The sequence below is a fragment of the Gracilinanus agilis genome, chromosome 3 (genome assembly GCF_016433145.1).
Source record: "Gracilinanus agilis isolate LMUSP501 chromosome 3, AgileGrace, whole genome shotgun sequence".
Taxonomy (NCBI): Eukaryota; Metazoa; Chordata; class Mammalia; order Didelphimorphia; family Didelphidae; genus Gracilinanus; species Gracilinanus agilis.
Genome location: NC_058132.1, coordinates 233,303,191 through 233,321,265, shown reverse-complemented (window position 1 = coordinate 233,321,265; position 18,075 = coordinate 233,303,191).

Genomic DNA, 18,075 nt, shown 5'->3' with positions numbered 1-18,075 from the left:
CCTACATTGGAGCTAAAATCCTTTACCCTAGTCCTAAACCATCAAAGTCTCATGTGATGGAGATCTCATGAGCCTCTGTGGAAAGTCCCTGGGCTTTTTTAGGAGCCCTTATTCCCCTTGTAATTTCCCCTCTGTGCCTAACATTGGGTGATATCCACCTCCCCACAGGCCTGATGCCCTGCCAGGATGAGGATGGGGCCAGTTCAGCTGACCCTTTGCTCTATGACCATAAGTCAGTGGGGTGGGCTCGGGGAGCACTTGGCTGTGACCACCAATGAGATTTTTTAAATGTTATTTTTGTTTTTTCCATATTACATGTTAATATCATTTTAAATATTCATTTTCTGATATTTTGCAATCTATGTTCTCTCCCTCTCTACCCTCCTCCCCAAGAAGGCAGGGAATATGATATAGATTATATATATACATTACCTTATTATAGATATTTCTATGCTCATCATGTCGTAAAACAAGAAACATATCGCTTACATAGAGGAAATAAAGTAAAGGTCTGTATGTTTCAATCAGCACCAACGAGATCTTATATTTTCTGCTGTTCAATCTAGACTCTCCGGGACTTGAGAATTATTAAACTTGTACTCTGAAGCAAGGAGAGGTCCGTAAAGAAGATTTGGGACCTGATTTACTGAGGGGGCCAAGGTCCCTTTAATAAATAGCTATTGATTTATATAATTACATATATATACATATATATAAATACATAAAATAAATAAAATTGATAGCTCTACCTCATACGTTCAATTGTACACTGGACAAATTTCTTGTGTTATACATGGGAAACATCGGCACAGGACTGTCTAGCATGGGATGACTGTCTCAAAGAAGTTTCTGTGCCCTGTGAACAAAGCAGAAAGAAGTAGCTCAAAATAAATGTGGGAGGTGCAAAGGTAGAGCCAGCTCCATCCCAGATGTTCAGAGCTACTTTGTGCCTGACATGTGGTAGAGCCTTCCCAGCTTCCTTTGGTCTGATCAGCCACAGTCAGACACTGTGTACACTGACTCCAGCACAGTGATGTCATTCTGGTCTTCTTCAAGGATGAAGGACAACAACCCTTCACCGAGGATGCACATGTGAAAAGGGAAAAACAGCCCTGGTCCTCGAGGCGCTTACCATCTAACGTAAGAAAACACACAGCGAAAGCTAAAACTCACTTTGCGGTAGAGATATAAAGAATTGGAGATTTCATTCAGAGAAATGCCAAAGTAGCACACCTGGTTTAGAAATCAGGGAATGTCTGAACCTCATTTCTCTTCTTACGTTGGGGTTTGGAATTCCTGGTCTCGCTTTCTAATCAGAGAGGCACAGAGGAGCCCCGGAGCAGAGGACTAAAGGTGATGAGATGGAAGAATGATAAAGTTATCCCAAGAGAAATTCTTAGGAGCGTTCATTTCGCCACGAGTCTGTGCCGGCTCCGTGATTTTATCGCTTGTTATTCATTTTGCTATTCTGTCTTTTTCAAATGTTTTTCTATTCAATGTGTTGTCCCCATTTGGTCAGTTGGCACAGAATGCTTTATAACAAATTCCCTCAATGGTTGTATATACATACGTACCTGTAGACATAGATACACAAGTTTTTATATAAAAATATTAATTTGCATACGAACACATATTATATACATATATATTTGTCAACATATGTATGCATGGACATGTAGAAATAGATATCTACATCTATCTTTCTATTTATCTTTGTGATATGGGATAGAAATAGAGAGGATCTGGATATCTATCGCTCTATATGTACAATGTACCTTAAGTACATCACCTCTGGAAGGGACAGTATATTTCCTCTTTTGTACTCTGGAATCATGAATCATTGTCATGTTGATGAGAGTTTTTATAGCTTTCAAAGTTTATAGAGTTGAAATTATATACATTGTTCTCTTGATTATGCTAATATCAGTCTTTATCAATGTATAAGAACTCAAAATTGTTCGTTTTTAACATACTATTGATAGAGTATAAATTATCTTTGATTCTGTTCACTTCATTTATATCTTTATATAATCTTTTCATATCATTTAAAAATAATGTTTCTTCATTTTTGCAGCACAATAGCGTTCTATCATTACAACATACCATAATCATTTCAATCATTTCTCAGTTGATAGATATCCCTTTGGTTTTAGTGTTTTGCAAGCACAAAAAGCTCTCAATATTTTTGTACATATAGGACCTTTTCCTTTCTTTGATTTCTTTTGAGCATAGGCCTAGGAGTGATTATGACTTTCTCAACTATAGCTTTTATGGGGAACTTTTTTCTGTTAATTTTAATGAGATAGGTTGGTGGTATAATGGGTAGTGCATTGGGTCTGGAATCAGAAATATTTGAATTGAAATGTAACCTCAAATTATTAGTAACTCTGGGACCCTGCACAAGTCACTGAACTTGTCTATCTCTGCCTCAGTTTCCTCAGCTATAAAATGGGATAATCATAGTACCTCCCACAAAGTTATTGTTAACATTGAACGATATAAGAGTTATAAAGCACTTAGCACAATTTCTGGCACATAGTAGACATTTAATAAATGTTTTTTTTTTTTCCCCTCCCTCTTTCTTTCCTCCTACAGATATGAAATGTTGCATGCACTTTCAGAAAAAGTCACTGTATTAATAGTTTTAATAAACTTTTAATTCACTTCAATAGACTTCTCATAAAGTGAGAGTAATCTGTAAATGCTTGTAATGTAAAAACAAAGCATCAATAGATTAAAAATATTTCAAGTAACTGATGGTTGTTTGAGCTACTTTTGTATAACTGTCATTATTTAAAAGACCCAGGGGTTTTGTGAAGTCCAAATAATATAATGCACACCAAGCACTCTAACAAAATTTGAAGGGATAAATAATCATTGTCATCATTATTATTATTATCCTGCAGAAATCAGGCCTCAGTCTGATGCTGACTTCATTCCCAGAGCCTCTTCTGCACTCCAGCTGAGTTCAAGCAGTGCTTAAAGAGTATTTCAGAAGAGTATTGGTAAATGTTTAAGAAATGGGCTCTACAAAAAAATGCACATGCACACACTTTTCAATTTAATCTGCATTGTAACACTTTATTAAGCCTAGACAATCAACAAAATAAATCAAGCCCTGATTTGTTGGGAAAGCCAATTTCTGAGGTATAAATACACACACTGAAAATGTAACAATCAGCTTGAGGGCCAGTGAGAGCTGATACCAGCACAACCCTGAAAATACCTTCCACAAAGGGTTCTGGGGCAAGATTCAGGTTACTTTATGCTTGTCTGCAAAGGAATCTATGAAATCTGATGTTTTCCTCTCATTAATTTTAAAAGCTTTAATTTCATCTTTGGACAGATTAAGATATTGCTATTAATCAACATTTCATCACCTTGAATTTTTGTTGTGATAAGTATAAATGATTAGTGTATAATTTACCAAGATGTTTTATCAGCCTTTTCTGTTTCTCAAAGATTCTGCTCACTTGATTTTTTACCATTTTAATTTTCCCTACAAAACAGTGTGATATTAGACATTCTTTTCTGTGTATTGATCGTCCCTATGAAAAAAATAACTACTTGTTTTTTCTGGAATTAGGATCATTTCAAATGTTCTGTAAATCTCATGGCCACAAACTGATTTTTCCATGTTGCATTTTTATAATAGAAATAACTTTAGTTTCCATTTAAAATGCAAAATTTACCTAAGTAGAATGTTTTATTTGCCAATAAAGTTAATTATCTTAATGTACAAGATGTTATCAGGATGTTGAGGACATTACAGGTTCAAGGATTCAGATGATTCAAGATTTCTATTTCTGAAGTCACATCTATTCCCTGTATTTAAAGTGGTTATGGCTACTTCCCAAGGCATCTGGACTCATCCAGTTTCCAAGCATGTACACAGTTCTCTATTGTACTTCTGCATTAGAGCAAACTATACTATTATTATAAAAGCCATCCATACCATTAAGGACAACTAGCTTTTAAAAATATCTTTTCAATTATGATACTTACCAAATTGATCCTGAACATAAGCAGATGAATTCATTTCCATTAGAGAGTAGTTCAGTCCCCAAATACTAGAAATCCAAATCTAGCATTTAGGTATTAAATCAGAAAATGAAAATGTGAAGCTAATAGGCAAATTGTATTAATGTTCATATACAGCATTAAGATGTCTGAAAGATCAACTATATTAATTTCCACATTATAAGCACAGAAAATTGGAACATAATGAATCCTCTCTGTCATATAATTCAATCTGGAATTTTCATTAGTGATAGCAAGAACATTTTATAGAAAGCCACCAAAATGTCTGGTTTAAAAAATCAAATCTAATCTAAAGTGATTTTTTGAGATAAATCATCCAAGCAATAGAAAACACAAGCCTTTCCCAAACCATTAACACTTGAACTAAGGAAACCAAATCTCAATTAAACAATTGACCAGAAGGCCATGACTGTTCTCATAAACTAGAATAGCTGAATTCATTGGGAAAAAATATTCAGTTTGAAATCATAGATCTAACTTCAAATCCCTACACTGCCATTTACTACCTGTTTAATCTTATAGGAAAGTCACTTAAGTCCCTGGGGCTCAATTTCCTTATATTTAAAACTGGGAATTGACCTAGATACCTAGATGACCTCTTTTTTTTTTTCCTTTTCAGGACTTGATCTATGACTCTATGCTACAGAAGTGATCATGAAAAATGATAGCTAAGTCCAACGAAATGCTGATGACAAGATCCGAACTAGCAAAGCAAAGGAGACTTTAGGCATTTATCTAGGAAATTCTGGAAACCTCAATTTGCATGATATAGTAAAATTGTGAATTTTCTGAATGGAAGTCATCCAGTTCACTTTCCAGAAGTTTGTCTCTCCAACAATAAGTCAAGAACAATTTCTCAGTGAGTATGTACTGATTGTTCTAGTTTTAGAATTTTAGAAGGGGATTAAGCTTACCCATAAAGTGGTCATTGAGATGGCATATAAAGTTAATTTGAATGAATATAATGTTGTTTGGTAGCAACGTATGGAAATTATAATAGAGAAATATATTTTTTGATGAAAGGTCCATGATTTTACAATATTGACTTTTTTTAAGTTGGAATAATCAATAGAATATTGGACATGAAGATAGTAAGACTTGAGTTCAAATACTATACATCAGGCACTAACTCTTTTAAGCCAATCACTTAAACTCTATCAACCTCTCTTTCCTCACTTATAAAAAAGAATAATAATAGCATCTAGCACATAGAATTATTATATGATCCAATAAAAGCACATATAAAATGCTTTCTCAGCTTTAAAGATGTTAACTGTAATTATGATTTAAGGTATATTGTTATTTTATTTTAAAGTAGTGATTTTGAATGCCATCTCAAATTTAAAGATGTCAGTTTTTTGCCCAGGAAAATCTTTGTTTTATTTTTAAAATGACAAAACACAGAGACTACCGTTTTATTCTTTATCAGTATCAATATCCTCTTACCTGAATTGGCTTCACACATAGTTTTCCAGGAATAGAAAAAGTAAGTTTCCCTGTTCAAGTTCAGCTGCCAAGTAATTAGCACCTTTTATAAAAGGAAACTCACTCTTCCTGAAATAGCCACCTCTAAAGAATAAAGTTAGACTATTGACGTCACTGGAAGAAAAGACTAAGAAAAATCTATAGCAGGAAAGTCAATGACTAAGAAGGAAAGAAGGGGATTGAAATGGATATGTTAGAAATAAATTCATGTTGAATTTTTTTTTTTTTCAGAATACTTAGCCTGTATAATATATTGAGTCTTGGCACTTTTCTCTGATCATCTTATTGTGACTCATTTTTTCCCTTTAATTAATGTATCTAAACATCTAGAATCATTTATCAATATTCTTTGCAATTTAAGCAAGTTTTCACCTCTGATCTCTTTCTTGCCATGATTATGAATTATCCTTGGCTCATTAATTTGATAAAAGATGCAAATCATAATTTTTGAGGAAATCTTTTTTTTCTCTGCCAATTTTGCTGCTCATGAAAATGTCCTGGCATAAAAAAGAAATTCATTCATTTAAAATATACTTTTATGGATTACCTACTGAGAACAGCACTTTAAAACAATGTAAAGTCAATGTTTTCAGAGGTATCTTTGTGCTCTGTTTCCATTATTTTGGTTAAGACTATGATCACTTTAAAGAAGATAGAAAAAAAAAATCAGTCATCTAAAATGAAGGATATATCAACTGGAATTTGAATTTTTAATTACTTTAGAATTATAGTAAGGAAGCTTAAAAAGAAGGAAATTATTTTATGAGTTAAAATTAACAATTATATATAATTATTTTAATTTTATAACTATTAATATTATGCCATTCTTTTTATTTTGTTATTGTCCTATCTACCCTTTTTATATAATTTCAATCTTCTCTTTTCTAAAAGTGAGTTTTCCTTGTCTCTATATAAAATGTAGTTGTCCAGAGTATCCTGAAAGTCTTAGTGATGTTTTAAGTTTTGATAGAATAAAACTACACTAAAACTTTGGGATATTCTGCATTTGCAGTTGTTAACATATTCTTCTCTCATCAGGGAAAGTTTGGGGAAATATATGTAAAAATTCCAATAGTTATATGTATATTTGAATATAATTTGCTATAAAATCAATAGTCCCCTCCCTGGGCCTTGATCATTCCCTTTCTCAGATTATTAGCTGTTTTAAATAGCTCAAAGGCCTTCAAGTCCAATTGATTATTCAACTTCAACAGAATATGTATTGTTTTCTTCTCTGACTTCCTAAATATGTATTTAACTGTTTTATGTACCTTAGTTTTGCCTCATTTAAATATGACACTATTTATAGGTATGCTTAATATCTACTATATTATATAGTATATAGGATGCTTAATATCTATTCATTGACTGAGTAGAGATTCAGGATAAAGGGGTGGGGACAGACCTTAGTAAATAATTAAGGTATTTAACCTTAGATAAGATTGTTCTAAAGGTAGAGAAAGAAAGGTCACAAAAGAAGGTAGTCAAAAATTTTTCTTTTGAGTATTGGATTTCAAATTGGCTTTACTAAATAAGAGAAATCTAAACCTATTGACAGGATCCTGCTTTTCTGAAATACAGCTGTTTCTCTATTATTCAAAGCTGCAGGAAAAAAGCTAATGTAAATAATTTTAAAAAGGGGACAATTAAAACATATTTATGTGTATGTGTATGTTTCACTTATATACACTGCGTAAACATATATGTATATTTAGTGCACTTAAGACATTCCTATGCTTATTTTTCAATATGGGCATCTTTGCATATTTATGTCAAATTCTAAGAAAATTGGAAAGTTATCTAGCTTTTGCCTCCTTCTTCCTTAATAAATACTTTCTGCTTATCCCTTAATGCTAGAAAAAGAAGAAAAAAATTCATCCATAACATGTTCTATAAAAGCTACTTCAAAACCTTGCTTGCCCCACATTTTCTCTGACAGTGGCAGACCTTAGAACTCCCACCTCTCTTACTTGACAGAGTTTGCCATAATTAACATTATTTCTCTAGGTTACTAGGCAAAGATGGAGAAATTATCTTTTAAAAAAAAAAACACTTTAAAAGTTGCAAATTTGATAAACAATTTAAAGGAGGACCATGGCTGTCTACTGTAGGGTTTTTCATAATAGCAAATTATTATTTTATAATATTGGCTAAAATATCTATAACTAGTGGCCAATAAATGAAATTGAGAAGCCATTTGTAGTGGAATTTGGACAAAGAACATAGCAACAACTGTACATTGGCTAGAGTAGGATGGGGCGATACTCAGAGTAACAACTAGGATAGGTTTTGCCAGTGAGAGGGAGGAAATATTTAAGACTTTCCATATGTATAAGGAGAATTATGAAGGAGCTAAGCAAGAGAGGACTGGTACTGAGTAATGTGAAATGTGGGAGAAATGTCTATAACAGGTTGATTGGTTGGTTGTCCTTCATACTCAAAGAGGACCAGAGTGACGCCACTTATGACACTTTACTACAAATCAGCCACAAATAACGTGTATGAACATTTGGGAGGGATACATCTCTAAGTTTGTGGATCTTACATTTATTTTGAGCTACTGCAATTCTGCTTTGCTCACAGAGCACAGTGCCTTCTTTGATGTGACCACGCCTGGGTGAATGGTCTTAGACCAATGTCTCCCATGTCTCACAATCAGTTCTAAAGTTCATCAGAGTCCCAAGTATTTTTAATGAAATGAGGGATGGAGAAGTAGTAGAGGAGAGCTCACAAGAAGAATGCAGTTTTTTTAGGGATAATATTAATAAATGAAACATGACCTAATGGCTAGAGAGGCAATCTTAGAGTCAAGATTTCAAGTCTTACCTTTTCTGACACATAACTCAGTGCCTTCAGGTAATTCTCACACACTGTAAGATTTTGAGTTGTGTGAGGGGGAGAAAGAGAGGAAGGAGAGAGGAAGGTAGAGGAAGGGAAAGGAAGGTATTTGACCAGAGCCCTATGGGGCTCAAATAAAAGATCAGAGAGCAACTTAGGGTTTAGAATAGCTAGGTTTTATTTAAATTAGGAAAGGGAAAAGGTTAGGTAGGGGAAAAAGGTTGAGAGAGTCCAGGATCAGAGGGAGTCAGCCAGCCTCTGGGCTTGAGAGAACAGAGTGCTCCTAAAAGGTTCCAAACTTTCTCTTTTATACTTTCTCCAACACCTCCCACGAAGGAAATGGGAGGTGTGTGTAGGGGTTGAGGGGTTGTAGCAGGAAGATGTAGTCTTCCAGGTCTTACAATGATTTTAAATGACACAGTTGGTACTGATCTGAATTGATAGAGGGAGTTTCCTCATAAAGAATTTATGATATCAGTGAGATCACAAGTTTGATCAGTCAAAAATATAACTTTATTTGTACTATTAAGCAGATTCAAATCATGACAATACTTTCTTCTTTCTTGGAACTGAAGAGATCTGAGAGTTTTCTCTTCATTCAAGAGATTAGGAAGAAAATAAACATTTATTAACCATCTACCTACGATATGCCAAGTACTATGCTAAGTGTTTTATAAATATTATCTTATTTGGTCCTCACAACAAATACTGATTTAGTCTAATGCAAACAGGTTGCATCAAAGGCAGTCATTGATATTATTATGACTAGCTCAAGTAGGATCAATAATTTCTTCCTTGTTGTCCAAAAATAGATAGAGGCTACTGGGAGCACTTTTCTAGAAGTCCAACCTGTACTGGAAGTAAACAGAAAAAACTCTGCTTCTCAGACTCAGACTAATGAGTAGTTTAAATGAGAGATAAAGAAAAATGATAATTTGAACAACTAAGTAACAAGAGTGGAATTCCATTACTGTTAGAAATTGTCAAAGTCACATGGTTCTTTAAGTCAAGTCTCATTAATCCATCTATCTATGCATTAAGCACCTACTATATGCCAAGTACTGTGCTAGGCACTAGTGATCCAAGTGCAAAGAATGAAACATTCCCTTCTGAGAAAGAACTTATATTGTCATAATGATTGAGAAAAGTATGTATAAATACATCTATAGCATGAAAATAAAGTTAATAAATACAAATATACACAAAGTAGTTCAATATAAGATAGCTTGGGAGGAATTAGGAAGTTCTTCATGAGGAAGATAGTGCTTGAACTGTAACTTAAAGGAAGAGAGGGATTTTATGTGGTGAAATTAAGGAGGAAGTACATTCAAGGCATGGAAGACTGCCAATGCCAAGGAATGGAGATGGGAGATGGAGTTTTCTGTCCAAGGATCAGATAGAAAGCCAGTTTAACTGGGTCACAGAATGGGTAAGAGGGTTAGATAATATGAATGAGTCTGGAAAAATAGGATGAACGTTCCAAGTGTAAAAAAATCAAATGGGTTTTCATCAGAATTATATATTGCCTAAGCTGAAGAAAGCAGCCAGATTCAGATGTCCTGCATCATGACATTTCTGCTATTCATTCCTACTAGACAATCCTGCCTGTGAGGGTGATGAAGGGATGAAGGTAGGAGGATTGGAGGAATGGGAGAAAGGAGAGAAGAAGCTGGAGGAAGGGAAAGGAAGGTATCTGGTCACCAGCCCTGGCAGGGGTAAAATGACCAGAGCCATTCGGGGCCTCAAATAAAAGATCTGAGAGCAATTTAGGGTTTAGAATAGCTTGGTTTTATTTTAATTAGAAAAGGGAAGGTCTGGGAAAAACTAGGAGGTATAGGGAAAAAGGTGCTAAAGGAGAGAGCTAAGGATCCCAGAGCTCCAGAGCAGACCCTCTAGGGTAGAGAGAGCTCAAGGGTAGAGAGAGGGAAAAGGTGCCAAACTTTCTCTTTTATACTTTCTCTGACACCTCCCACAAAGGAAGTGGGAGGGATCAGGGGAAGTTGTAGCAGAGAGTCCTGGGAGTTGTAGTCTCCCAGGGCTTACAACAATTTCAAATGACACATGCCTTCATAACGAAGAGGGGAAATAAATTTTAAAAGGAATATAATCCTATAAGGGCCTCTCTCCTATGCGTCACTACAGTTTCTCTTTCTCTGCCTTAGGTTTGTACATTGAACTTTTCACATGCCCAAATATCTGAACAATTGCCATTATGCTCCCTCAAAGATAAAGCAAATGTATGGAGTTGGCCAAGTATCCTTGACTTTGTCTGCTATTTGTTAAATACTTAAGTTGTTAGGTCAGTATGTATATTTTAGAAGTTGAACATGTATTAATAATACAAGGATTTGCATGTATACCTAAAAAATTTAAGCTCCTAAAAACTGAATTCTGCCTAGAATGTTAACAAACTGTTAGTTTAAAAATGAAAGGATTGTAAGATTAAAAATTAATACCCAAAATATTCCAAGTATTATATCTAATAAGATTTATTAATAATAATTAAAATAAAAACTAGAGTAAAAAGGGTGCTAACCCAGCCACGCACATACGCGGAAAAGAGAGAGTGAGAGGCAGAGATATACACAACTATATACAATACTCAAGCATGGCAAAGTGGGGATGAAAGAGGAAAGGGATGCTGGGAGATGTGTAGTCCCTAGGGTTCAAGATTTTCTAATTTTACAGGATTAGGTAAGTAAATCTACAAAGTGAGACTAAAACTTAAGTTATTTATTCCCCAAAATGCATAATATATAATCTCACCAAATATATGTACTTCAGAAACTATTAAAAGTGGGACCTGAAAATGTATTAGTTCTTAATTTAATTTGACTTATTAAATTAATAAAGTTATTTATATTTTTCAGGAGAAATGTGTCATCAAAAGAAAGGAAAGAAAAAGAAATCTTATCTTATGTAAATAATACATTTGTTTGTTTTTTTCTGTAGCAATCCAGGTATACATTAATCGTGATATTATTTTAAGAAGTATTCAAAAACTTAACTCTTATACTGCTAATGATTGATCCCTGCAATCTTGAGTCAAATTGAATGTTGACCTTGCCAAATCCCTAGCCCTTCCCTAAGGCTACACCCCAGAAGAGAGTCAGTTATCTCAGTCTCCTTACTTTTCCTTCAATGATCAATTAACATAGGTATCAAACATCAGTAGATACCTTAGGCCTGATCTTAGCTCTACTTATTGTTTTAGGTTTTGGCAGTTTGCATTTTATGATGATTACCTCATAATGTTAATGTATCAGGCCACCAGCCTCTCCCCTTCCCCCCATACTGTTGTAACCCCAATAAAAGTGACATCAGTTGGCAAGAGAGCTCTTAACCATCAGAGCTCCTAACCATGAAGCTCTTGACCATCAGAGCTTACTCGCTGTCTGTCTACCTTATGCCAAAACTTTCTGTGTCTGCTTATCTTTATTCTCGCCTTATGTTCTCTTTCCATTAATCCTTAACCCGTAACCCATTTTCACTCAGTCCTTGGTTCCCCTTTCTGAGTGTCCAACCCACTAGGAATCTTCGTGGAGTCGGTGGACGGCTTCATCTTCTATTGCTTTATTGATAACCTACCTACTGTATAAATGGAGATTTTGAATCTTGGACTGCATCCCTCACAAGTCCCTTAGTATTTCCCAAAATTCCTCTTAATTTTTCTTGTACCTCCACATTTGCATGGTCATGTTATTGTTTTATAAGTTCTATAGCTCCTCCCTCTTTCTCTCTTTTGCTCTTGGGAGTGGGCTGGTTAGGACCTTTTTAGTTAGTTTTCTTTTTTAGTTTATTATTAATAAAACTTTATAAAAATATATTTAGTTCTTTGCATATTAATTTTAAAATCTACACTACACCTATGTAGACATCATCTTTTCCTACAGAAATTGTCTTTTGACTACTTTAATGTTTACTAATCAATGAGGATAGCTTTAAGAGAGTTGTACTTTCCTTCAATATACTTGTATATACTGTATACTGAAGGAAATTACAACTCTCTTAATATATATGGTATATTATATAATGTATATGCTGTATATATTATATACAATAATATATACTGTATACTGTATATAGTATACTTCCAAGTATACTTGGATACCTTTTATTTTTTTTTCTTGTTCTCTTTATGTTGGAAACATCTCTTTCACATAGCATAATTAGCAGATTTTTTCTTATGTCAGCCTTTGCAAAGTTTTCCATCCATTATTGCTAAAAGCACTGGGCACTCTCTTATGACCTCTTTCCTTTCCTGCCTCCCTTTGTGTGTCTCTCAATTAGATTATAAATTCCTTGATGGCAAGAGACTACCTTTTTTTTTGTATCCTCAGCACTTAGCTCAGAGCCTGACACATAGTAGACATTAATGAATGTTTCTTGGATTAGATTTATTTGAAAGTTATAACTATTTTGAGAACTTAAAGCAAGTTTAAAAGAACTACAGCAAAACCATATAAGGAAAGGGTATAGACTTGTAAGAAATGGCCCTTGGATGGTTTACTGTCTATTAAGACTTATTTCTTCTCTATCATGAATTTTAATCTTATTCCTTTCTAAACACATATTCTGTCTTCATTCTTATCAACTGCTTTCATCTCTACATAAGGATTAACCTTGTCATTATAAATATACCATTATCAACTTTAATATTTCAAAAAATCAGTGATTTTATTGCTGATGTCAATAACAACAAAACAAATATAAGTACAAAGGAAATATAAATGCATGCACATGTGTATATGTGTGTACGTGCATACATATATATGTGTGTTATTTGTGGCATTTATGTAGTAATGGTCAATTTTTTTCAAGGATAAGATTTTATGCACCTAGCTAGAGTATTTCTTGGAAAATTACATGGGTCTCTATCCATTCTAGAAGTATTTTCAGGTGGACAGAATCTATCTTAGCTATCTTTTAATAATCTAGACTTTCAGAACACAGGATCCTAAAACTCATGTTTGTGTTTGATTGGGTATATGAAAAAAAACACTATAATAGAATGCTAGTATCACTCATATATCTATGCAAACAAAAATATGGGCTATTTGTCATTCTTGTTCACTTCCCTCTCCTTACTATTACTTCTTCAAAAGTTAAGAAAATAAGAGTGGGTAAAGAGGGGAGTGGAGAGAGTGACAGAGAGTTGTGAAAGGCTTAGAGAAAAACGGAAAAATATGAGAGTTATGTGGAAAGGAATAACTTCTGATCTGAGATTTGTCCCATCTATGACAGGTAAGCTTGGGTTAAAATCCTCTAGCATTACCATGTTACTTGTTTTTGCTCATCTGATAGGACTTTTAATTAGAGATCAGAAAGACAATAGAGATGGTTTAATTTAACTTAATTTTACAGATGAAAAAACAAAGAAGTGGGTCACCCAAGGTCATACAAATAGAGAATTGCAAATTTTGAATTTGAATCCAGAAACCCTGACTGGATATAGTTCCTTTTTGATATCTATAGATGGAATCATACCTTTAGAACTGAAAGGGATCTCAAATCCATGTTGTCTCCATCAACAGAATGTAAGCTTCTTTAGGGATGGAGGTGTTTAACTTTCTTGTCTGTGTATAATGCCTGATCTATACACAGTGGGCACTTAATAAATACTTATTAATTGGTGATGATGATGATGACGGTGATGATGATGAAAATGATGACAAGTTCCTAAAAGTCCAATACATTATCCTTATTGTGAATTCCAGACTCAGGTGAAGAATGACAAATAAAAGAAATGCCAGGGTAGTGAGCTATGCAACTAAGACTTGGTGCCTTGAGATTGCTACAGTAGCTTTGAAGGTCTGGGAGAAGCACCAGAATACTGTTGATTATGTTTAAATAATAGCATGATTCGGTTAGCACTTTGGTAAATGTAATGAAACTGCTCCTGTGAATCTATGAAATAGACAGGAAGGAAAGGGAAAGGGCTCAACATTGTCCCTACCTGAAACCATTCTGATGACTGGCTTAACACAAAAGTCAGTTGATTGAAAAGTGCCCCTTCATGTTCTAGTATTTCAAGAAGGCAAGACCTATTGGAACAAATAAGAAATGTTCATGTCACTAATACTGTAAATGCTTTGATGCAGTTAGTGCCAGTCATTAAACTAGGAAAACCAGGAGAATGCATGAAATGGACTAAAAATATAAATTCTTTTATTATATACCAGCACTTTATCATAAGAAAAATGGAAAGATATCTCCAGAAATATAAATAAGGGTTTCAAAGAGGTTCTTTCATCAATTCCAAGTCACATAACCTAAGAGCAAGTAGCTTAATTAAAGAAAACAAAAGCTTCATCCACAAACCTAGAAGAGACAAAAATTTTAGATCAAATTGAAGAGCTACTAAAATCTGAAAAATTAAAAATTGAAGACCATGAGATTTGTGAAAATCTTGATTAATGACAAATTCCAAAAATTATTTCCAAGTAATAAAATGTGAGACAAAAACAATACCAGTTGATAAAAAGATGATAAAAAAAGAAATGGGCAGGCTAAGCCTAGAATTTCTAAAAAGCCATTCTTTAATTTTATGATACAGATCCACACAAATCCAAAATAATTTTACCAATCATACAAAAGAGTTGGCATTTTCTAGTACCACAGTGAATGAACAGGCTCTCTCACAGTAACTGAGGGAATAAAGATTATTGAGATTTGAAACTCACAAGTACATGTGCTAGTACTGAAAGACCTATTAAAGGGAATATGGAGCTATTAAAGCAAATATATAAACACACACATCAACTACCATGCCAGAAGGTACTTGAGATGTATTTAAGATGTGTAAAAAGCAATTGAATTCATTTAGGGAAGATGGCAGAATAGGACAAAAGACTACCTCACTCTCCAAATTCCCCCACAAATATTTAAAAAATAATGCCTCTAAGTGAACTTTAAAGCAGTAAAATTAGTTAAGAATATAGTTGTAAAAATTCTAAATAAAATATTAACAAGGAGATTACAAAATATGAAATTCTAAGTTTTTGGAATAAGAATTCACTTTTTGGTTAAAAAATTGAGAAAAAATGGAAAGCAGTTTGTCAAAAACTAATTATAAACTAATAACTTATCCCATTTACCAATATAAGATCAAAACAGATACATGAACTAGATATAAAGAGAAACATTATAAACAAATGAGAAGAGGGAACATGCTACCTATCAGATTTATGGATGGAAGAAGAATTTATGAGTAAAGAAACAAAAAGCATTGAGAAATATAAAATAAATAAACTTTAATACATTAAATTGAAAATATTTTTGTACAAAGAAAACTAATGTAGACAAGATTAGGAGGAAAGTAATAAGTTGAGGCAAATTTTAAAGAGTTTCTTGGATAGAGTCCTCATATCTAAAATATAAAGAACTTCATCAAATATATAATAATATGAACCATGACCTACTTGATAAATGGTTTAAAATATGAACAGATGGTTTTTTCATGAAGAAATCAAAACTACATATAACTATGTGAAAAAGGCTCTAAGTCATTATTGATTAGAGAAATACCAATGAAAACAATTCAGACATCATCTCATACATCTCAGACTTATTAAAATTATAAAAGGGCAAAATGACAATTGTTGAAGGGGATGTTGAAAAATAGGGACGCTAATATATTGTTGTCAGAACTATGAACTAATCCAACCATTTTGGAGAACAACCTAGAATTTTACTCAGTCATAAAACTGTTTAAACTTTTGACCCAGTAATACTACTATTAGGTTTATTTCCTTAGGAGATCAAAGAAAAAGAAAAATAAAGTATATGTTCTAATATATTTATAACAGCTCTTTTTTGTGATGGCAAAGAAACATAAACTGATGAATTGGGTAATAGCCGAACAAGTTATTGTAGATGATTGTAATGGAATACTATTGTGCCATAAGAAAGGACAACAAAATCACACACACACACACACACAAATTCCTGTCAAGACTTATATAAAGTGATGCCAAGTGAAGAAAGCAAAACCAGAAGGTTGTACATAGTAACAATAAAAATGTATGATGATCAACTGTGAATACCTTAACTCTTAAAGACATTTAATGCCAGGACAACTCCAGGAGACTCATGATGAAAAAGCATATCCACCATCATAGAAGGACCCAACTGAGTCTGAATGTAGATTGAAACATATCATTCTTCACTTTATTTGCTCCATGAATTTTTCTCAGGTGTAAGCAATATGTGACCTATTCCACAACATGACAAACAGGGAAATATGTTATATGATAGCATATATACAACTTATATCATATTACTTCTTGGGGATTGTTAAGGGGTTAGAGGGAGGTGGAAAAAAAAGAATGAAACACATTTTTGGACATTACTAACATGAGAATTTGTTTTTGTTTTTCCTGGATAAGCATATTTATTAAAATTTATAACATTTTTATAACATCATATGTATTCTATTTTTGTGTTACATATTATTATTACATTACATTACATAAAAATAGCAACAAAAGTAATTAGAAAATTATATTGGTAGCTAAAAAAATGTGGAAATTCCTTAGAACAAGCATTAATTTTAATATGACTTTGTTTCATGTTCAGCATGTGTATTCCAAATGACACTTGACTGATTTAGAACACACTTAACCAGATGAAATTATATTGATTGTTTTCTCTTTGTTATTTAAGTGCTGAATTTTATGCGATACACATATCTACTCTTCTGTTTTTGTTTTTTCATTCCTGTAGTATTTAAGAATGAATATAACTTTGAAGAAACATGCAAAAGCTAAAACTCTTAAAGAGTATACTTCAGTAACTTAGATATGTTAAAATAACTGTTGATGTGGGAAATGTTAAGCATTTCATGAAGCATCCATACCAACAGTGAAAGAAGATTGATCTCATTGCAGCACAAAATGCTATTTAAAAAAAACACGAGGGAAATTCTAATAATTGAAAATCTTTTGTTAGAAAATAGACTAATTATTAATCAGAAGTAAAAGCTAAGTTCTTCAAGGGAATTGGGCAACTGGAAGGCTTATTATTGATTTCTTGATGATTCAGTGTAGACTTAGTGAGATTGGAAGAAGAGAGAGAAAATGTTTTAAACAAACAGCACAGTATTATTTTTAAGGAAAAAAAACTTAGGGCAGAATCAGCATGAATACTGAAAATTAGAAAAAAGATTATTTTATTAATGAAACACATTTTTTTTTTCATTCAAGGCCTTAACAAAATTGTTTACAGAAGTCAAATTAAGCCGAACATTCTAGATACCTCCATCATTTTGTAAAGCATTGACTAAAAGATGCTTTTAGTTTATTGTTTTGTTTTTTTAACTTTCAGTGAATCTGTTAGAATTGTTCTGGTTGAGGGAATAATAAATTCTGGTAATATTCATGTATTGAAAAGTAAAATTGTTTCAAATTACATAACCCCTCCCCCAAGAAATGTAATATCTTAACAGCACCTTATTCTGTGTATAATTTGTCCAACGCTAAAAAAATGAATCCAAGATATAAAGCTACACCTGCTCCAGTGGTCTAAGAAATCACCTGATTAAATGCCATTGAAAGTCAGTGGACTATAATAGAGGATATGCCTGAGAAATGGATGTATTCTCAAATGCATACTTTCTGTCCAATGTGATATATATATGTAAATGCATATATATTTCATGATGAAAAATTAAAGAATATAAGCAATTAAACTCAATTGTAAATGCAATGTAGA